The 23,091-nt window shown below is 43.9% G+C and overlaps 1 protein-coding gene across 1 annotated transcript in view; it reads right to left on the minus strand.

Annotated features, from left to right (window-relative positions):
* Window positions 1-21,603, minus strand: part of brinp1 (bone morphogenetic protein/retinoic acid inducible neural-specific 1) — an 85,708-nt gene extending 64,105 nt beyond the window's left edge. Inside the window, exon 1 of the mRNA XM_086135712.1 lies at window positions 21,270-21,603. The gene's annotated coding sequence lies outside the window, so the exon portion shown is untranslated. The remainder of the gene's footprint in view (window positions 1-21,269) is intronic.
* Window positions 21,604-23,091: the final 1,488 nt, after the last annotated feature.

A 23,091-nucleotide genomic window follows, 5' to 3' on the forward strand; every position in this document is an offset into this window, starting at 1 on the left:
AGTATACTATAAAACCCATGAAAAAAATACGGGAAAAAATATTAGGCCGTTGATGAGAGTGTATTACGGGGAATGTGGTTCCTTCAAAGTTAGCAATAGTCATGTTAGCATTAGGCAAAATACAGTAATAATTGGAGTGATCTGTGTTTATAATTAGACTTGATTTAGGGCAACAGACGCACTGAAATTGCTAAATGATCTCTCGCTAGCCTTGAGCAAACTCCATGGGTCCGTTCGTCTTGTTATTGGCGAATAGCAACACACTTTTAACTCCAACCTAACATTGGTAGGTAAGTAGGCTATTTTAAAATATAGAATGACAATAAGATACCAATTCCATGTGGTTTTATAAGTTTCCTTAGAGAGTTTCCTTTGTCTCTGGTTGCCAAGGAGATTGTTTAAAAATCTAGGAAAAGTAATACAAAAGTAAGGCAAGATTTTTACACTTATGCGGGAGGAGGTGTGCTTTGGAGTATCATGGAAGCCTCTCAAATATGACAAGACTGAATTCATTTCTCTCAAACATCCATCCATTTATTCTCTGTCTCGCTTATCCTTATCAGGGTCGCGAGAGCGCTGGCACTGACGGACCCACCGGGCTGACGAAACCCGCCTCTGGAAATAAGATGTTCACCCAATTCCGTGTCGACCGTTGTAATAATAATATACGCATCGAGTCCAAACGGTGTGTTAAATAGATATCTCTGACCATTATTTTCACATCGAGAAGCAGCGATACACCAAGGGCACACATCCCGCAGTAAATATGCCACATTGGCTTCCAAATAGTGCTCTCCCTGCTCCTTTGAGGACTGTTGTCAGATGTAGGCGGGGCCTTTCAATGCCATCCAAAGGACGAACAAATCATTTGCGGACCTGCAGGACAACTAGATGGAGGCCATCTAACTTTGAGAACCATATTCATAAATACAGATCAAAGCTTAATAGAATTGGGCAGCTGCAGGACGGAATAGAGAGAGAGAGAGAGAGAGAGAGAGAGAGAGAATGTGAATATCTATTTTCCAGCTGACAAAGTGCATGCGTGTCAAAGGTCAAAGCAAGTATGATGAAAATACTGCGGCTATGGTTGACACTTTTCCTCCAGTATAAGTGGAGTCCCAAAAACAACCCGTCATAAAAGGTGAGGCGCCAAGTCTTATGGTGACATGCAAAATTGTCTAGTTTCATCGTTAATATAAGCAGCAATAAAATAGTCCTGACCAAGGGAAAATACAAAGGGGATTAGCATCACTTACATTGTTAATTGTCACTTATAAACACGGTCAAGTGTACAAACAACCTGCGCTGGAGGTTAGCGTGTTTTTGTATCATTTATATTATCAGTACAATGGAAGGACAAGAAATATTTGAGTGAAAAATACTTTCGGGACATCAAAAACGGGAGAGTTCCATGCAATCAACATTACAAACCTAATGATCAACACACACTTTATATATATATATATATATACTGATATATAAAAATAATAAGAAAATACAAGCTAAGTTTCCAATTTTCTTCATTTTCAGTTTTGAAAGGAGCCTGTTTGAGGACAAAACAGCAGACTCGATCAAGCATGCTGCTGTGAACATTGATTCATCTATTCTGTGTTTGCCGTTTTGGTTTATTTTTTTCTTCCCCTGCAGTTTACATGACACAGCCAGATTTGATATGCGTTTCACAAAACAGCCCGGCGGTATGTTGTAAATAATGGCCATCTTGTGCTGTTTGCAGATTACAGTTTTGTTTTGTTTTCTTGCAGAGTGGATTAGCAAAGACGAGAGGAGACGGTGAAGAAAAAGTGGAAGCTGCACGGAGTGGATCGTGTTGAATAAGAAATAAAGGAGGGAGGATGTCTGCTTCAGGAAATCAAGCAGACAGGACAAGGGAGGGCTTGTTTTCTCCGTCGCCTGTCTTAAAGCGGCCCTATTCATGCGCCGACTCCTCCTCCATTCAGGTTCATTCAAGGGGATTGAATTTCCATTCTGGTGCCGCCACTCGCTTTGTCAATCAATTCCCATCTTCTCCCCCTGTGGGCCAGCCTCTATCAGTGTCCCTCTTTATTTCCAAAAAACTTCATAAGAATCGGGAGTCTTGTTCTCCCGATTTGAATTCTCAATGCCAGCCACGAGGAAGATGAAGGGAGACTGAAGTTATTTGGGGGAGACAGGTAGACATCAGGGATGCTGCGCAACTATCTTTGTCTGAGTTTTACACTGCATCTGGTCGCCGTTATTAGCAGGGCTCTTTTTAGGCCAAATGATTCGCCACTTTGAGAGCTTTCAGTTACTCAATGCCAAGCCCGCCCATGCGTTCATCCCATGTGCCAAGTCACATCTGGCCGTGACAGTGGGCGTGAGCGAATTCTACTCAACCCAATAAAACAAATAAATAAATAAGTGTTTTGTTTTTTTGTTGGTTTTTTTTAATGTAGCCCTAAAATCCGGTTTAACGTTAAATTTGGTCGCCATTTCTGTCACGAGTAGACTCACAAAAAAAGACACAGGAGCGTTGTTGCCATTTCGGTTTGAAGCGACCACTTTGTGACCGTTTTTGCCCTTTCCGCAGGTCCTTCAAAAGCTGATGGCTACATTCAAATTCATATGCCGCTGCCAAATTGACGATAAATATTTGCTTTTGTCCATTTCTGCCAGCTGCCGTAATCGGTTCATTTTGTCCAATTCTGAGCAAACGTGAACCAGTAACTTAAGAAAAAAAATCAAGTTTTGTCATTGCATGCAACTGGAGCATGCTTCTCAATTAACATCCTCAAAAACAAACTAGTCATTGAGATCTTGACCGATTGCTACCACGGTTGAAGTACAAATAGACTGACAATGGGTTTTCTTCATTGGGGGTCTTTTGCTGAAGTTGGACTCGCCATAAAGCACCAAACTCCAAGAAAGTTATCCGAGCTCCATTATAGCCAGAGCTTGACCAAATGACTCGTGTATGTGTGTGTGTGTGTGTGTGTGTGTGTGTGTGCGTGTGTGTGTGAGATGAATGTTTCAATCTGAAGAGACTCTTCGGTGCCCCCTGCAGCCAAATGCGCATAGATCAATTAGCTCCTGATGCTCCAATTTCCCTGAAATGAGGAATCCATCTGGCACACCTTCCAACTTTTCCAGCAGTGCTGCAGCCCGTTCATCACCGCTCGCCTAGAATTAATATATTGAATTATCTTATTGGATTCCTCCTCCCACCCCCCTCCCTCCCTCCCTCCCCCGGACAAACACTCCCCTTGAAATCAAAAGGACACTCAATTCAAGAGCACACTGTTGTCCAGAAACTGATCAACAGAAAAACATCTCAGTGGTAGCGCTCGGTGGAAAACACCAAAACATTAGCCGCTCGTTGGAGGTAATCACCTCGATGCATCAACTCTCAAGGGTCCGGTTGAGCGAATAACCCAATGTAAATCTGAATTCCGAGAATGATAATCGCACAGCTCTCAGCCATGTGCGGAAAGACGTGGTAATGGGCCGCCACTCACAATTGCCGGGAAGTAACAGAAGAACTCGACGACCATCCGTCGCTAACTTCATTTGGACTTGATTCCATATCTCACCATCCCACCCCCCACCACGCTCTCTCGACATGGTTGCTACTTTTAAAAAAATGGCTGTGGTGGCACCTTGACCTTCACAAGATGTGGCTGAACAAGCAGCACACTTGATAATTAAATTCCCCCCCGGCTGGTCAGCAACCAATCAATTCAGCTCAGAGATCAATGGCCGATTTTAAAGCGCCAACTAATTTGCTCATGGTCACAGTTCTTCCAGTTTTACCTGGCAGCGGAATTATTTCAAAAAGGGAGGCGGGCGGGGAGGGAGCCTCTGTGATGTTTTTTGTCGTGAACGTGACATATGAGGATTATATGATTGTTGCTCCCGTATTAGCCGCGACAGCACCGAGACGGTTTATGAGATGCTTCTTCAATCTGGGAACGCCTCTGTCGTAAAGCAAACTAATTAATAAGATTTCAGAGACAGCGTGAGATCAGTGGCGATGGATGCGCCGGCGCTGTGTGATTTTTCACTGTGATGCAGATGAGGTGGCCACCGGAAAGGCTGTAAAATATTGCGTGGAATAAAACAAATACGTAATTAATCATTCATTTGCTCTGTGAGGGAACTGGCAGCCGAGGGAAATAAAAACATTGCCAGGCTAAAATGATTTTCCTTCCATAAGTCTATTATTTTAAAAATCTGAGATTGCGGGCCATGAGGACAGGTGTAAATAACCGCCTCTGCTCTGTCCATCTTATTTTGACGAAAGACTTGTTCACCAACTAGAGAGCTAATACATGGTCTCTGGAATGGTGTGTGAAAATATCCGTCCCTGAAGTGACTCGCATGCACCGAAGAAGAGACGACGTCACCCACAAGTTCGAGTTTACGGGAGTAAATGTGGCCCAGCGTGAAGGGGGCCCGCGGACGTGGTGGGGCTCATCTTTTTATCATCTTCTATTTACAGAGGAGCGACGTGAGAGGAGGTAGAAATATTTTGGAGGCCTTTCGATTTCACTTCGTCGAGACACCACTAAAGATGACATCACGTCATTGCCGCACGGAATAAATGAAGCATCTACATGTCGTATAGGGTTGCCTGCGGTGTGAAGCTCGCCTTAGAATTTATACAGCGACGAAGACTCAGGACTTTGTACAGATGCGGTTTCTCAGACTATTGAGCCTATGCAGCAAGAAGGGGGTCATACGAGACAATGGCTCTGATATCACAACAGGGTTTAAATAACAGCAACTACGGAGCTCCTACAGTTCACCGACAGCGTCTCTGGAGTTTATATAAAAAGGAGAGAAACGTTTCTCCCCCGGTTCCACGCATGAGCCTATTTGTCACCAAATTTGTCAGCGTTGCCGCTTCACGCGACGGTGGTTGCCGCGCAGATGAAGATTGATCATTTGTCAAGTCACAAATTGGCTTTCAAGTGCTTTCCCTAATTACCCTGCGGTTTTATTGATGAGAAACCGCTGACTGTTTTCCTTGGATTTACCTCAGCGGGCACAGGTTGTTTGTTTTTTTTTTTTGGTTGGTTGTTTTGAATACGCCGTCTCTCGCCAAAAAGACATTAAGGGGAGCGACATTAAAGCCAGCCACCCTGACAGATTGCACTCATCTGTTCTTCTGGAATAATATATGACGAGAATGTGCGCGAGCATATTACCTTCCCGTCGTGGTGTCCCATAATGCACCGAGAAGAGCCCCCGACACAAATCCGAGCAGCTCTGAGGACGCCGGTGACAGGTGCTCGCCGTCTTGCTCTTCCGTGCTGGCGCATGTAAATGCCAAGCGATGTTATCTACTGTAAACTAGCTCACCGACCCAAAAGGTGTCCCCCGAGGGAAAGCATGAGCACAGAGATGATCTCCCGCAGTGAGATGATTACAATACACCGAAAAGCAAGTGTCAGTCAATAGAAGAGCGAAGCAAAACACCGCTAGCCTCGAAACCCGCCGCCAAAGTCTTAAAATGTGTGTATTTGTACTGCCTACACAGATAGAAACTTTCGTAACCCGTAATGTGATTTCATAAAGTTATAATAGCTTCTCAATATTTGAAAGGAAAAAAAAATAAAGCACCTGCATGTGAAATAGGCACGCACACAAGGACGGGAGTTCAGAACATTCAGAAGGAGACTATAACGCTCTTGTAGTGTTTATCTGAATCAAGTAAAATAGCTCCAGCATGTATTAAATGGGCCCCCGGCGGAGAATGGGCTCACCTCGGCTCCCATTAACACTTTACCATTGTTACGACCCGAAGAATTTGACAGCGTTTCCAAGGTATCTCCCCACTGCGGCTGATCTGTCACCCCTCGTTTCGTGTCGTAATGTATTCAAGTCTCGCTGCGGGTGTCGCCTCGTTGGCGGTGATGAAAGCGCTGCCAGGCGACTGGAAATTGCTGTTGAAGTGAGGAAAGATGTACTCATAAAGAAAAAGAATTAAAAAAAAAAAAAAGAGCATTACCTGCTTCGGCGTAGGCCATGTTTAACTCGTCCGATTCCGTTCACCGCGAGGGAATAAACACAAGCCCAGTCTCATTCCTGGGGTGTTATCAGAAAATGACGCTTGAACGGAATCATGCCTTTGCTCCCGCCGACTCATCTCTTCCCGCTTTTACTGACAGCTGTTCATATATCACAAGGAAATATATGTAATGGGGAAAAAAAAAAAAAAAGGAAGAAAGCGGAGAACAGCTGCTGCCTTATTGAGGGAAGCGACCGGTGGCATCATGCACAGAGAGGTTTTTGTCCAGCTGCAGCGGGTTTATTTTTGCACTTGCTCTGATGAGGTGCCATCCCTGAATCTAGCGACCTCATTTCTTCCCAATTTGCCGTTTACTTTCCAATTCGCTCGCCTGACGAATTACTAATGAGCAGACTTGGGGGGTTGACGGTTTCCTGGGCGAGCGGAGGAAATGAAGTGTTAAACCGGTGTCCTGCCAGCTCCCACCGTTTTTTTTTCTTTTCCATTCAAAGTCATACATTTTGCGGAAATGAGAGCGAATCAGAAGAACAAGCGGAGAGACTCGGCGGGTTCCGTAAAGTCGCCTAAATCTGCCGAGACACGTGGCAGATGGGTCCTTCCAAGTGACTCCCATCTCAATTCCTTTCAGATTAAGAATTGCAAAGCGAAACGGTGCCATATTCCCAGTGCCTTGTGCCACCAACGGAAATCAAGATTGTAAAGGCTGCTTTGTACCGTGCACAATCGCAGAGGGCACCGACCGATCCTCCGCCATATCGAAGCCAACTTTGGAAGCGCGCAGATCTGCCACATCAGCTCTGTTAAAAACTGTGACACTACGGGCCCCACTTTGATGGTCTGGCTCCCGTATGCTCGGCACAAAGACGGGCCTAATTTCATTTTCATGTCAGCGCAAGCCTGTTGCGACCATTCGGGCTTTTCGGCACGTGGAGTTGCCAAGTCATCCCACCGTTTGTTCACCGAAAGTAGTTTGCGCTCAGCAGTGAGCCCTGCAAATGTTCAAACATGGGTGCTATGCTCCGCCCACATTAAATTGTATTTTAGCAGCATTTCCTGTACCTGTCTAGTAGAAGTCTTTCCGATTGGGGCGAGGTCGCTGCTTCAAGCCAAAATGGCCACCTTCCTGTTTTATATCAGGCATGGTTCCTTGCAACTTTTTTTGTGTGTCCTGTTATAATAGACGTATCGATCAAATTTTGTGGTGATTGATGACCATAGTATGGGGGGCGGGGGGGCATCACTGACTCCATTTTGAGAGGTTGTACTTCAGGACACCCAAAATACAGTCCATACGTTTTCACCAGAAAACACACCATTCCGTCAATTCAACTTCTATAAATGTGCTGTCAAAAACAAAACAGAACAAACAAAAAAAAGACACTTATATGACATGATATGAATCAGTCTTCGACAACGGCACACTCTCTATTGAAAAGCTCTGAATAGACGGGAGGAAGGAGCTGCCTGGTAATGAGTGCCGCGGCGGCCTAATTAGAAATACAGGTCATGTTTTTCCCTCTGTTCAGTGAAATGGCCCTGAGCAGTGAACGGAACAGAAGTACAAAACTAAATTGTCTGTCAGGACGTTCGGCGATTCAAACTGAAGGCTAACCTTTTATTGAAATGAACACACACCGCAGAGAGCGAATACCGCAAATATATTTCAGCTGTCTTGCCAAGTTCCAAGCTGAAGGTGGAGCCAAAAGTTGGGACTCAAGTAAGGGTTGCGCTACTTGACAAGATAAAAATATCAAGTAGTCCTCCTAAAAATGGCTTCAGTAAGAATGTTTGTATTTAGCGAAAAACCACTCAAGTACTGAGTAACTTGCGAGTAACTTCTGATTTAACTATGATTTGAGTAGTGGCCAAAATACAACAAAAAAAGGATGATGCAAATTAAAATACTGACCAATAATGTCCTTTTTTTTCAATGTTATTTGTTTACACACGTAAAACAGCATAATAGTGTCGACGGGGAGAAATGAGTGATCAGATAATTATATGCCATTTGGTTATTTCTAATGGTCGGTGGATTCATCGACATTTATCAGCAATTGCGAAAAAAATATATAATAATAACCTGAGGTCTGCCAACTGACATCTTTATCTCTGGTGCTGTTGGAGGCTGTTGGACGCCAACCAAAATGTCAGAATGGATTTCATAAAGACTTCCACTAAATTGGCTGCTTTCATTATTTTGTCCTTAATTATTTATACCATCTCTCAATATAAGAATATGCAATAGATTAAAGTGAATGAGAATGATCTGGAAGAGCTATCAAATGTTATCCAGGATATAAATGGAAAACTATGAAAATTAGATTTCTTGACCACACCAAAAAAAGTACTTCAAAATGTTGCGATCCTTTTTATTTATTTATTTATTTATTTATTTTAAATCAACAGCAAATAAAACGTCAAACCGCCGCTGCACAGCACCCGGGATAGTTCCCGATGGAAAGATTTGTCCACGTATAACGAGACACGCTGACTCATTCCAAGCAGTTTACTTCTCCACTCGACTGCAAATCGATGTGATAGACGGAACGCAACCTTTTTCCCGAGCCGCCTCCATTGTCTCGTTCCCAGATGGTCACGCAAACAAACCATCTGGCGCGTCACTACACATGAGCCCCGCAAATGTGCACTCCATCGAGTCTTGGAGAAAGTTGCACAAGGCGCGTCGATCTCGATTGCGTCGATGATTCGCATCCCGCGGAGAAATCTCTGATTTCGGCACCCTATTTCACCTGATCTTCCCCGCGAGGTTATCCTGAGTAAGGGACGACCTCTTGATACAGGTTAGAGCGGCCATTCCGAGTGTTAAGATTGGAAATAGAGTACTCTTGACCTCCTGCCTTTGAAATTCTCGAGCTGTACTTTCTTTTACTGTGGCAAAAGCTGGCGGTTTCATTTCTCACTTCTTCTCTTCCCAACATGGACGGGCAAGAAAGTGCGAGCTACCACGTCGCCACAGACGACACCGCACGAGTGTCGAAGAGGCGCGGGCAGCCTAGCAATGATCAACAATGCGATTTCTCCAATTTTATCCAACCTCGACAAAAAAATAAATAAATGCTTGACTGAAGGCTGACCGAATGTCTGTGACGAACTTGCAATTTCGTTCTGGTGCCTTTTAAAAGAAGCGTTATTTCGATATAAGCTCCTTAAAGTAAACTGGAAAACGCCTCAACTTCTTATCATTCCGCTGCCAAATTACGCAGCTCACTGGACGTGTCAACAGAATGTCGAGTAAATATATTTTCAGAGGGTCCTTGGTTTGTGACGGAGTTCTGTTCCTACTGCGGTGGAAGCTGAATTGGTACACAAGTTGGGCCAGTACGCGATCACTAACCTACATTTATGCAGTCGTGATATTACAATGACAAGTTGCGTCACCGAGTGGAACGTGAAAATGATGTATATCGGGAAAGTCCTGGACATACGTACAAGACCAATGAAGTCGTGCATCTATAAGGACATCAACATGAGTCTCTGTCCCCAAACCAGATGTTTTACAACCTTAATAAATTGCAAAAAAAAACAAACAAACAAACAGATGGAGAAGAATAGAAGAACGTAGGCTAACTTTGAGCTTGTCTAGCTCTTTCCTCTGCACGTTTCTGGTGGTGATTGAGTTAAAGACACGATATACAAACTCAAACACAACCAATTGGTAATCTATATTGTGTCCGGCAACAGCGACTTTTACAAATCATCTGTTATCCGTTAAAAAAATAAATAAATAAATGTAAGGGTACGATGAGTTTGAAATTATATTTTGGTGTTTTGGGAACATAGTGTGTGTGTTTGTTGCTATTTGTGGCAGGGCTGTGAATAGTGAGTGTTTGCTTCCTTTCATCTGTTTCTTGCAACGAAGAGAAAAAAAATCCTATCATCAATGCACTGTTTTCACTGAGCTAAAATTTCCCCATGTAAACCTGTCAGCTCTGAACATTGCTGTAATTCCGCTAGCCTAGTCCTGACTGCGTTTATTTTTAGGCCTAACATGATCAAAAATGTCGTGTAGCAAACAGTGCATTTTTTTTTCTCCTAACGATTCCTCAAATGTGCTGCGTTGCCTTTTTTTGCGCCCTACATGGGAGACATGGCGGCATGCTGAGTGCGCACGTTGCGAGAACACGATACAGCACCGCGCAGCTTCACCTGGACCGCTTTCTCTCTGTCATTACCACTAACAACAGCGGCTCCATCAGCGCAGGCTGCACTGGCAGCATCTGTGGGAATAGTATGCTCTTCGCCTCCTCACTCATGAAATCACGTCAATATGCAACGGCCGCCTTCGAAGAATTGATCGGTTGGAATCCACACTGTAAAAATTCACAGGACGTGCGCATCCTTACACGGTCCGTAAACCGGCAAAGACGGAAAATGCAAGCTAAAGCTAATACCAATTCCAAAACAAAATAAACAAATAATATTAACACACCAGAGGGGCAAGAGGGAGGGACGGTATTCGGCTAAATAAAAAGGACAAATATTGCGAAAGGGCCAAAAAAACGACAAAAAGAGGAGGCAGACTTAGAGTAATTCCCCGAAACATAAAGATTTACATTGCATACATCTAAACATGGGAACGCAAAACATTAACACATGCTAATTTTTTTTTTTTTACCAGTCCAAACATGGACGCACAGAGTAGCGACCACGCCCGAGTTTACTCTGCTGCTCGAGGCTAAATATGTAATCTGCGCATAACTTGAACTCATTTTCAATTTGGTGCTGGCAAGTTGGGGGGAAAAAATTGATGTCAAAATCGTCTAGAACGCTCCTCACCACCAAAGGCGTCATCTCCATGGGAAAAAAAAAAAAACCATCATCTTTAATACTGTGTGCTCCTCATTTAGTCACATTTCTGAGACAGTCACTCTTAAAAGAAATACAGAAAAGCGTTTTTATTCATATTTTGCCATTATGGACTGTAGCTGTATGACGCAGTGCCATTTTATAAACATTTGGGAATGACGAGCTTTGTCAGAGCAGAATTTGGAGAGATACCTTGACAGAGATATGAACACAGTGGGTTAAAATCTGTGTCAGGACAAAGACCATAAGACAGGAACAGTAACAACGAAACTTCAATTCAGTCACGGAAGCAAACGATCATCCATTGGTAGGGAATGACACGAATAGTTAATTGAATGTTCGCGTCGGTGTATTGTCAAGTGCACATCATTACCACAGCAGCAGTCAAACTGAAATCTCACGGAAATACAAACGATTTCTTCCGTCTGCGTGACAATCACTCGTCGCGCCGCGCCGGGTTTGAGTGCTAAAACGACATTTCAGGGGGTTTTTTTGGGTTTTTTTTTTTTAAAGCGGATTGATTTGTGTTTCTTTATTCTTAGTGCTGATACGATGAATCTATCCGTCTGTTTCCTCTTTGCTGCAAGGAACAAACAAAATTTAAGATGATTGAAACGGCTCCGCTTGTGTTATATGCTAAAATTAGGAGATGTAGACTGGCAGGGCGTGCTGGAGGTTCTGTTCATATTCAACAACTTGAATTAGATTCTATGGGGGGTTTTTGTGGAGAAAAATGCTCAGGTTTCTTGCCTGCTTGAAATCAAAAGGGATATTGGAACACACACACACACACACACACACACACACACACACACACACACACACACACACACACGCCAGTCTTGACTTTATCGCCATGGGTTGATTGGGAATGCGCAAACATCCCAAAAGCAAATTGCAATTCTTTTTTGTCTTGCGTGTGTGTGTGTGTGTGTGTGTGTGTGTGTGTGTGTGTGTGTGTGTGTGTGTGTGTGTGTGTTTTTTAATTGTTCAAAGTCAGCCCATGGGGTGAAACATGAAAGCCTTGCAATTTTACATCAGGAAGAATGTTGTTGCATGCTGCCACGCTAGGAAGAGGCATGTTTGGGAGCAATCTTGAACAATATTACCAGGCGATTACAGTTTGTTTCAAGTGAAACGTGAAACCGAATTAAAATGACTATTGTGGACAAACGCGGTAAATTATCACATGACCTAAAATGTTCGTTAATCCTGCTCAGGGAATCGAATGGACAACATGCAAACTGCTCGAGTCTGATGGAATGCTAATCGGGGCGAAGCACGTCAATACTGACGGTGCATCATGAAAAAAGTTGAAAATTGCGCAGGTACTTTGGGGCAGGCTAAATAGGCATATTCAAAGTGCTCAGAAAAATATGATTTTTAAAGTAACACACTGCTGAGGAGGAACATAACAGGATGTGCTTAGACAACATATTTAAATTCATCTGTTGTGGTGGTTGCTGCTGTTTTGGTTAGCAATGAGCTCAGCGGTTCACTCTTTCTTTACGTTTTAAAGGCTCACAACCCCCCCCCCCCCCCGCCCCAATGTGGAAAAAGGAAGCTTCCACTTGTCGTTTATTTTTTTAATGCGGCAGAGGTCCCAGATGTTCCCCTGACAAAAAAAATATTTAAAAAAACAGTCCAGCCCCAGAGGGGTTTTCAAGTCATGTAATTGCACTCCACTTTTCTCCTTTGTCAACTTCCATTTCTCCTTCAGGCTCACGTACGCCCCGCGACACTCCCCATCCCCGTCACCCCAATTTCCCGCCCGAAATACAATTCAAACACTTTGGACTCGTAATAGGTGTGCTACATGATGACCATGTGTCAAGATTAAAGAATGGCTACTCCGCTTCCTGGCGGGAGAAAATAGCAGTCCTATAATTACTGATAAACCCGGCACACTTGCGCCTTCCTCCCTGTCCGCCTGGCCCCCGTGTCAACGTGTAGGGCTGAGTGATTTAAGCTGAAAATGGTTCGAGCCGGCTGGCTTCCTCGGCAGTGCTGAGACTGCAGTTCAGTTGGGGGGAATTCAGGGCCGATTGACCAGCTTTTATTCACCTTCCAATCGCCGACTCTTGTGAAGTGAGACCGCGCCGTACCCGAGCCGGGCCGCCTCTCTCAAAAAAAAAAGGAGCTCGCTCCGCAGCAAATCTCGCTGATAGTACACGCCTCTGAACATTCAGTACAGCTCCTGCCTCGACATTTTGACTGTGTTGTATAACCCCGCAGTGGCTGCACAACAAAGCGCAGCGGGTCCTTTTTTTTTTTTTCTCCTCTTTACGCTGAGTGCTACACGCCTGCAATGCTTTGCCAAACCCGAACCGCTGCGATTGTTTTTGTAGTCGCCTCAACGGCCTCGGATGGAACCCCGGTGTGAGCGGTGTCTGGCTGCATGAGGTGCCCTGCACGCTTACACTGCAACAAAGCTCGCTGTCAACAGGGCCTCAACATCGAAAAAATAATAAGCGACCTATTGTGTGACTTTTTTTTTAGTCAGTCTTCATTTCGGTTCTTTTGGACACTACCTGGGGCAGCACAGGACAATATGGACACAGAGAGCCACAATTGATCCAAATTTGCTGTTGAGCAGTTTATTTCAAGAAGGCGGGCGCATTTCTTCGCAATGTAAAACAGTTCCCAGGTATCTGGATAAACATGAACTGCCGTAACCCTTTCGGGGACAGCGTTTACGACAGTGGACAGCTGATGATCGTGTTATCGGATTACAGGCGTACATGAAAGGGATAAAGACTGCCAAAAGATGGATTCTATTTTCACTCATGAAGGTAGCACTTCGCCTTGAAGCTGCCAAATGACGCCCGTCTATACGTGGAGCTGACCCACCGCCGACGACTCCAATGTCAACAACTGTTAGCTAACGCTAATCTGGGTTAACACTGTAGCGCTGTTTAGCTTTTGTCTTTAGCGGGATAGCTGTCAATTTGTAAATGAGCTCCTCTGTTAGATATGTTAGATCAACGCTGGATGGTGCAGAATTATAAGCCGTAGCTTTGCTACAGCGTGCCGCCCAAAAAAATTATTCTTATTGAGAAGTACCGAGAGTAGACTTTAGCTTGCCTCGATTGTGCCGATGCGACGCCTTCACCGTGGCAGTGGTTTGGCAGTTTCCTGACTTATTTGCATTTGTGCATTTTCTGTAGCATTCTATGGCGACTCGAGATCGCAGTGGCTGTCAAAATAGTTCAGGCTAACTATTGACACGGGTCTCGTTTTTGACATTTTGAAAATGAAAAGGAAAAAAAAAAAAGATGAAGGCTCATGCGAGGTGACTCTGAAATGATAAAATGGTTGAAACTATTTACACAGGTATTTATAAACATTTTGGAGGCGGAGGGGGGGGGGGCCGTAAGTGGCGTTTCCTCCTGACACTTTTTTTGCCCGCTCACAGCAGTGCAAATTGCAGGAGTTTATTTTCCTTTGAAGTAGAACCAAGGCAGTCAAGTACAGCTGGCATTAGCATGATAATGTCGACGCCATCTTCCTCACGCTTTGCAATCTCAACTCGCTGAGCCAACACTGCTGCGCTCTGAGCTTTTGTTGAAACATGTTCATTTATTCAAGAGTTGTTGTTTTGTTGTTTTTTTTTCACACTTCCCTAAGAGGCTGTGAAACTGCATGATGATGTATTTTTACCGTTAGGGCGTCTATTTTTGTGACACTTTATCCAGGGCACAGCCAGCTGCAGCACTTAGTCTCCGCTAGCTGCCGAAACCTCGGAACCAAGAGACGGCTGCAAATTCTTGTCGGAATGATCAAATCACAACAACACGCACCGGTATGAACGAAAGTGCATTGAGGAGCGGGCAAAACATGACTTAGTACGGTCGCAGCCATCGCAAATCATATTCCCTGCGTGGCGCTCAAACATTAGCGCTAAGAATTTTCAAGGGCAGAAAATGGAGTTCAGCAGGGGGCCGTTTTGAATTAAGGGCTCATCGCGACTTAAAAATGTTTTTTTTTATAATCTTGCATTAATTCCCAAACCCGCCTCGTAAATTTGCTGCACTGCATTTATAATTCATTGAATTCTGCGTTTTCTCCATCCCTCAGCCTCAAGTTCTATCGCTAAATATTCAATGCCGGATCCTTTTTTTTTTTTTTTTTTTTCCCGCTTGCAGAAACCAAGCTGACAGCTGACCTCAGCCTCATTGCTGTAAGTAAACCAACTTTTAGCATTCGGTTTTTAAATTATGTAGACGGAACACATTTTGCTTGTCTTCATTCGGGTCATGTGTGAGCTGGAGTCCATCTCGGGTGCACCCTGGACTCGTTTCCACTCGATCGCGGGGTGCGCAGACAAACAAGCATTGACACTCACGGCGGCTTCTTCGGGTAACTTCAACGTGCATGCTTTTGGGATGTGTGTGTGGGTGGGGGGGGGGGGGTCACTCCCACTTCGGGCACTTACACTAGATTTGACCAAATATTTTTAAAAAACTAAGTATCAATGGAACTTTCTTTTTTTTTTGTGACATTAGTTTAATGCGAAATAAAAAGAATTCCAGTCATATAAGGTAAATTCATTTGTCTTGTCTGGAGATGCTTGTCTCGTTACATTTGCTGACTCTCTCAGGTTATTGATGGCTGAAAGTAGGTTTTATTTGACATCTGAGGCATAATTTTCCCATACATATTTTTGCTTGACCTCCAAATTTTTACCACTTTCACAAGCCCCACTGCATTGGATTAGTCATATTTTCGACGTATTGTCCGACATTTATTCCGTTGATGTTTTTTCAAAATAAATTGACCATAATAATGTGACAATCTACGATCAATTTAAGTATCAACGCTGTCAAGTTTTTTTTTTTCCAGTTGATATCAGAAAACCAAATTAGTCTTCAAATACTTTCATCAACGAGATGGGGGTTTTTTTTCTCACAAGTTTAATTATGGTAAGGGCACGGTGGAACCAACGAGAACAAATCAACAACTGTAAATTTATTTTTATTTTTTTTAGCTTTTAATAACATTCCTCACCCGGAGCCCTCGGGTGATATTTGCCTTCCCAACGTGAGTGTTTTCATTTACATGAAAAATCAAGAGAAGTGCATCAGTTGATTCAAATGAGCAGAAACAGAAGAGTCGACACGGTGAAGTCCCCCCCCCCCTCCCCACCCACACCCTCACTATTTATTCTTAAAGGCAGATATACAGCAAACAAGTATGTTGAAAGCAAGGAGGAGATGTGAAGCAAGTGGAGTCGCTATCACCATAGCAACAGGCCAGGAAGTAACACCCGCTGACCACAAGTAATAATAATAATAATAATAATACATTTTATTTATAAGCGCCTTTCAAGACACCCAAGGACACTTTACAATAACAAAAAACACAAAACAATACGGGTTGAGCAGCGGCAGCCAAAACGCGCCAGCGTTCACTCAACCCGGAAGTCAGAAAAGGCTTACAGCAAATTTGACTGTATTTGTCCAAACAAATAGTAGAGTCCTCAGGGGCCGCCATCCTGCCTGTTTTCCAGCTCTCCCGGCTGCAACACAAGTGTGCATTACCGGCGATCCACTCAATGTTGCCCACCGTTTGGATGTGACAAGATGCGGTGACCGAGCTCCAAAGTTCACATCCAAATGTGCTCGTGAGAAATGCTCACGTCAATGACAAATTCCACCGTCATTAAAGGTGCGCACTGGCAGATTTTTAACCACGGACTTTCTCGACGTGCTCCCAGGAAGTGACAAACCGCTCATGCTACATGATTGCTCGGTGATGACGTCAATGCAGCGGTGCTACAGCTGTAGGATTTGCAATGAAATAGCATATCGTGCCGTGTCGTCACCGTCCTCCACAAGGGAGAGCAGACTTGGTTACGGCCTTTTCCTCTCTCGTCGCCCGCAAACATCAGCGCCTCTTCGGGTTGACAATAAATTCTCCCGCCCGTTCCCATTTGTGTCTCCCAAGTCGTTCGTTTGGGCTCACCTGTGCGCGAGCTGCGACAGATCATGATTTATCGGCGGCGCGCGAAGACCATTTTGAGTTCTCCGCCTGTGGAAATCTTATTTTCATTTAACAGTTGCGGACTGTTATTTTTAATTTGTGAGGAGTTACGAGAGATTGTGCAAAATACCGTATTAATACGCAGATGTTTAAAGCGACTCCGACGAAGGTCAGGATATTTCTCTTGAGGGTAAGTAGTATATCATCGCTGTAATCCTTAGAATTCATTTCAAGTTCACCCGCAAATTCCAGCCCCCCCCCCCCAAGTAAGAATTGAAATAATCGCACACCTCTCTGGAAACATTTCATTAAACGGGTAACAAAAATAATAATAATAAAAAAGATTAAAAGCCTCTTGAAGGCAGGATTAATGGCGTTATTTTTACATCCCTAATTAATTGGCAAGTGTGTTGATCTCACTAAATCATCCGCATAATCAAGGCCAAATTACAACCTCCTTAGTCTTCCTAGATTTGAAATTCTGATTGCGACGATGAGCTATGCAATGAGTCACGGAAAAGGCTCAACTTAACCCCTGAAATCTCGTGTTCCATATCAGGTGACCGCAAGCAGCCTGATCACAATCGAGACCAGAAGGTGTTATGTTTGGCGTCAATTGAATCAGCATTATCATTCATCTTGATTGGTTGGCCAGTTCTGCACAGTTTAAAATGGGGTGTTGCCATAGCATGCCATCATGAGTTTCATCATTTTAGGGTTCAACGTGCTCACATATAGTCACACATATCCCGATGCTGCACTGTAAAAAGCATTGCATGCATTTTGTCTGATGCTACGCTCAACATACAAAATGCCCCTAAAAAAAAAAAAAAAGGATCAGACAGCAGAAATTGCTCCCTAATGCGATAAAGACTGAATTCGATACATTGCTGCTGTACATGGGAATTTTATATTTTTTGCCCCTTGTGGAGGTGCCCTACATGCCAGACAACAGCTTGTAGATGGATGTCCTTTGACGTAGTACGTAACGAGATGCAACTATTTCGTTTGCAAGTTCATTGTTCATTTCGGGGCTTTGGGGGCAACTGCTGCTCTTGAAGCGGCATTGCCTACTTTGAAGGGACTACAAGCATATAACTGAAGAAAGCCAAAGATAGAGAGAGAGAGAAAGAGAGAAAAAGAGAGAGCATGGGACACATCCGACTCGTCAGAGGAGCAATTGTGCAGCGTGGAAGTCTCAAAAATGTATAAAAATAAGACGTCTCGATGGTGATAACTTCCTGCGCCTGGCAGGGCTCCCAAAAGGCTCGGCGTCGACTTTGGTTTTTCAAACCGCCTTTTGACTTGAAAGGCGCGCACAACTAGCTGCAATTACCAACGACCAGACGGAGATTCTTCACACCCTAAAATAATTCAGACGGTGGCCACATTTTTGGTTCAAGTGAAGTTTTTCTGTCACGCCTTCTTGCTGATCATGATATGAGAAAGTCTGCAAAGGTTTTTTTTTTTTGCATTTTGAGTGATTCATTTTCTTAGAACTATCTAAATAAAGCCCTGAATAGATGCCCTTTTACGGTACAGTTGAGCCTTAAGAGCCATCGGCTGACTTGTCATCAATGTCCGTTCAAGTCACTCGTAATTCCTCAAATGAATTATGTTTATCCCCCCATCCTCGCCCCCACCTCCCAAAATGTGTTCTCTTTATAGAGTCTGCCTTTGAAAATGACCAACATGATGATGACATGGCTGCTTCATACCAAAATGCCGGACGAGCTGCGCCTTTTAAGGGCATGCATTGTTCACTTTTTAAAGCTTTTTTTTTTAACGGGTCTATTCATGGTAGACGTGCCGATCAAATCTCATGTTGCTAAGGGAAAGCGGATTCTTGGGCAAAAGGTATTCACTCACCAAGATGAACACACCTACAAAACGTGGGTAGTTTTTGTGTACGGATAACCTTCCAAATTGCAAATTTTTTGGCTTATAACAAAGAAATGACACAATTTAAAGACGGCCTTCACGCCAACAATGGCCTTTGACAGCGAGATAAAAATGATATGTATTTTGTGGCTGCATACAATCGAATCATTTGGATTTAGATAATTTTTTGAAGTAAATGTATTGCCTATTTATTTTGTCAAACTACTTGACGAAATAAAATTCAATTTTTTTTCAGTCTATCCACAGCAAATATTTTTCACTTTGTCAAGACACAACATTTTGAAAGCATTTTTTGTTTTTGCGTGATCAAAAAAAAAAAATGCTCAAAATTAGGACAGTGCATGAGTAATGGCAGGCTAAACTGTAGGTGACATGGCTTCATTGACTCGGCAGCTTTTTTTTCAGTGGTTTCATGTTATTGCGTGTTGTTTTGTCTCAAATATTTTTCCCAGAGGGCCAAAGGCAGCCTTCCGGTCCAATGCAGCTGCAAAACAATTTTTATTTGACCACAGTCCAGCATCGAAAGGAATTATAAGGGGCTCAGCAGTGCAGTGCAAAGACCTTCTTGGAATAGTTTTTTCTTGCTGCAATCCTTTCAAGAAAAGAATCTCACTCAAGTGCGTGAAAGCTCAGCAATTTTTGCGAGCATGTGTACCCTGGGGAAAATTTAGGCAACGCAAATGGTTCAATCAATAAATAGTGGCCACTGCAAAGTTGGGTGGAAAAAAAGAAGTTCATTTATATTTAACTTTGAAGTGCAATACATTAGCAATGCATAAATGATGTGCAATACCTTTTCATTGGATCACGATGGACAGTTTTGTATTTTACCATATTTAAACACAAACAATGCTATATCATGTTACAGTGACTTGCTATATAATTAAATGAACCTTTTATGAATAAAACCTCTTGATGAGCGCTTACGATGCTAACGTCTTTGGATGTTGGTGAAACCTGGGGAGCTAGTATTTTTTGTCGAGGTACGACTTGGCGTAAAATGTTTCAGAGTCCCCGTTTGAGAGAATTTGGCTAAATTGGAAGCAGGGATGCTCACAAATCACATTGCCAATGCCATCTCATGCGAGGAGAGCATGGCGTCAAAATATGACCATTTTTTGAGGATTTGCCATGGAAAATGATTTTACTGGCCTGTTTATCGCTGCTTTGAGCTAGAATTATTCTTTGAATCAATGAAGAGTTATCAAACTCATCAATCGGCCATATGAAATGTGAGCGTTTGACACAAAATTGGGAAAACTAGGGAATTGGTCAGAGTTTGATGATTATTTCGACGGTTTGCCAGGGAAATGCGGGTACAAGGGATCAACGCCGCAAACGGCTTTAATCTCAGTTTTAAACGTCAACACCCTGATGCAAAATCACCACTGACCAGCCATGACAACATTCTTTGAAAGAAACCATCTACGGTGGGTCATCGAAAAGCCACGACGCAAATACAGCTGGAAGCCAACGCTGGCATTTTCCTGACACGGGGAAGCCTGTGAACATGATTACGGCAGTTTGCAAATGAAAAAGGCCACCAAATCGAACGTGGCACTGCGACGAGAAGAGGCAGCGGGTTTTCAGCTGGAGAGAGGCCAAACAATAATCGCAGAATGTATTTACTCTGCTGTAAATATAATGCCGTCTCATGCGGCATGAAAAGGTTGGGGTTGGGGTGGGTGGGGGGGGGGGGGGGGGGGGGTCTGCAATCGCTCCGGGGACCCATTTTTCCCAACAGAAGCCGATTCTGTGGAGTTGATATCTGAAGATCATTAGCAGCCATCTCGCCTTGGGCCAGAAGCCTGCCACCTTTTGTGGAAAAGAGCATGAGCTCCCCTCGCAGTGAGCCGGTGGAACAGCACAATCAAGAGAAACTTTTGGATGAGACAACTTTACGGTCACACGACTGGGTTATAGTTCAGCTGGGGGGGGGGGGGGGTGTTTGTTTCTACCATTTAAAAAATAATAATACCCACAAAAAGATGTGTGCTTTTATTTCTTGATTGATTTCTGCTATTAGCTGGATTTTGTGTATTTATCTTCATGGAAAACCAGCAGAACTTTAACCCTCATCCTGAACTAGGTAAGATGTGGATGGATCCAAAATGTCCTTGGTCTCTTTTGTGTGCACGGTGAGACGTTTTGAAACTTGGTGCTTGCTCACGACAATAAAAACTCGAACATACATAAGCCACTGTGTATCAAACAGACACTCTTGCTTACCACACACACACACACACACACACATTCATGTTTAAACACATAAGCAACCAGCAGGTAGGCTTTCACCCCATTTCTAACATGATGTTCATAGTTTACATGAAGCATGCTTTTTTTCCTATGTCAAAGAACCCAGATGCAGCACGCGTGCGGCTAACGGAAATCTGTCCTCGAAACGTGGGTACACACACGCGCACAGACACACAAGTCATTTGCATCAAACGTCTCAAAAATCAGCACTCGCTGCCCTCCACAAGAACAATGCTGACCACGCACGTCTGCACGCGTACAAGGAGCGTGTACGCATGCACGCACCACTCACCTAAATCAGACGCTCCCCTCCGAGTCTCGTCCCCCCCGTGTGACTTGCGCGGCCAACAACTTCTGCTGGAGCATCCGGTGCTCGGCGATGGCGATGCTTCTGCTGCTGCTGCTGCTGCTGCTGCTGCTGGATTGCGGCTAATTGGGCAATCCTGGCAATCCTTTTCATGCTCAGGGGGTGATGAGGGGGGAGGAAATCCAAGCTTGGTCGCTATAGTGCACACAGAACGAGAAGAAGAAGAAAGTCCGTCAGGAAGGAGCTCTCATAGTGTGTGTCTGTGTGTGCGTGTTACTTGCTGGGTCTATATCGTTCTGGTGGCTTCCTGTCACACAGCGGCGGGCTTTGCGGTTGGAGAAGGTGTGTGTATGTGTGTGTGTGCGTGTGATGTGGAGGGTGGGAGGGAGAGGAGCCTGCGATGCTCAGACTGGAGGCGAGAAAAAAGGGGGAGGGTCCATGCAGACGGCAAAGGAGGAGGGGATGTGGGGAGGTGCGGACCGGATGAGGTAACCAAAGGGAGGGGTGGGTGAGGACAAGAACCTTTTGGTATATGGTGGGGAATTTTGTCTTCGTGCACCAGCGGCAAAATCATCATCATCTTCAGCATCATCCGAATAAATGCAATTGAAAATCATATATCATATTTGGAATAATCTGTATTGTCTATGTTACAAATATGTTGGCGCCTATCCACTTTCAACAGTGTCCCAGAGGTCGGGGGTGAGGGTGGGGAGGGGGGGGGGGGGGGTGACAACAAAACTACTCATGTTATGTAAACATCACAACCACATAACACCTAACAGCACCTCTTGATCACAAGTTCTGATCATATGGTGGCCAACCAGTCGGCTGCAACATCTAAATCTGTATTCAGCGTTCCGTTTTGTCAAACAGCCCCATCAAATGGCCTCAAATGCTAATCAAACAAGATCCAAATCTAAGTCCTATCAGGCTAACAAGCTAGCAGCTTGCTAAAAATAATAATAATAATAGATGGTAGCAGTCTGCAGGTTCAACCTGTGCTCCATCCTCATAAGACTCCAGTCATAAAATTCCTTTTGCAAACTACTGGTCAATATACACTCTGGCTGGGAGTCCTGTAAAGTTAGCTTGCATCTACCGCTAGAATCAAGTCAGAGATGACATTTTCACTCAGGGATTCCTTTTTGTCAAACAGCACACAACAGTAGAAGAGTCAAGAACAAGATCGAAATATTGTAAAAGTCTGTTCACAACAACAACAACAACAAGCTGGTCGATATTGACTTTGGCTGGGAGTCACATCAAGTTAACAAGCCAGTGTAGTGTATTATGAATATGTAGAGGATATTGACAATAAAGAAGAAGAAGCAGATTGAAAATAAACCACACAAAAATAGATAAGATGGGTACACACCGGCGTCCTGTAAAGGCTCCTCTTCAGGTAGCCTCTGTGGACCGATTGCGACTGCGAATTCGGACAGGCCTCGCAACTCTCACTTGACTCACTTCTGTACAAAGTTCTTTAAGTGTCGAAGAAGAGTAGCATTGAGCGGGTTCAAAAGAAGAGCAGCGTTGAAGGGCGGCGCAACGTTGGCTACAAAAGTGTGCTCTGCACTTTCGAACCAGCTAGCATGAGAGGCTAATGTAGCATTCTGCATTTTCATTTCGTTTTCGTCGAACATCACAAACGGTAGATTGACTCAAGGCGCATGACAGTTGTTTCTTTTCAAAAAGTCGCAGTTAAAAATTCTAACCAGCCATTTACCAAATGGAACAAACACATGAACTTAAACGTGCCGCACCAGATACAGAAGGTCCTAATGAAAGCTTTGCAAATCGAAAA

Source organism: Hippocampus guttulatus, chromosome 17, assembly GCF_054856545.1.
Source record: "Hippocampus guttulatus isolate MCC_2025c chromosome 17, RoL_Hgut_1.0, whole genome shotgun sequence".
In the NCBI taxonomy this organism is placed as follows: Eukaryota; Metazoa; Chordata; class Actinopteri; order Syngnathiformes; family Syngnathidae; genus Hippocampus; species Hippocampus guttulatus.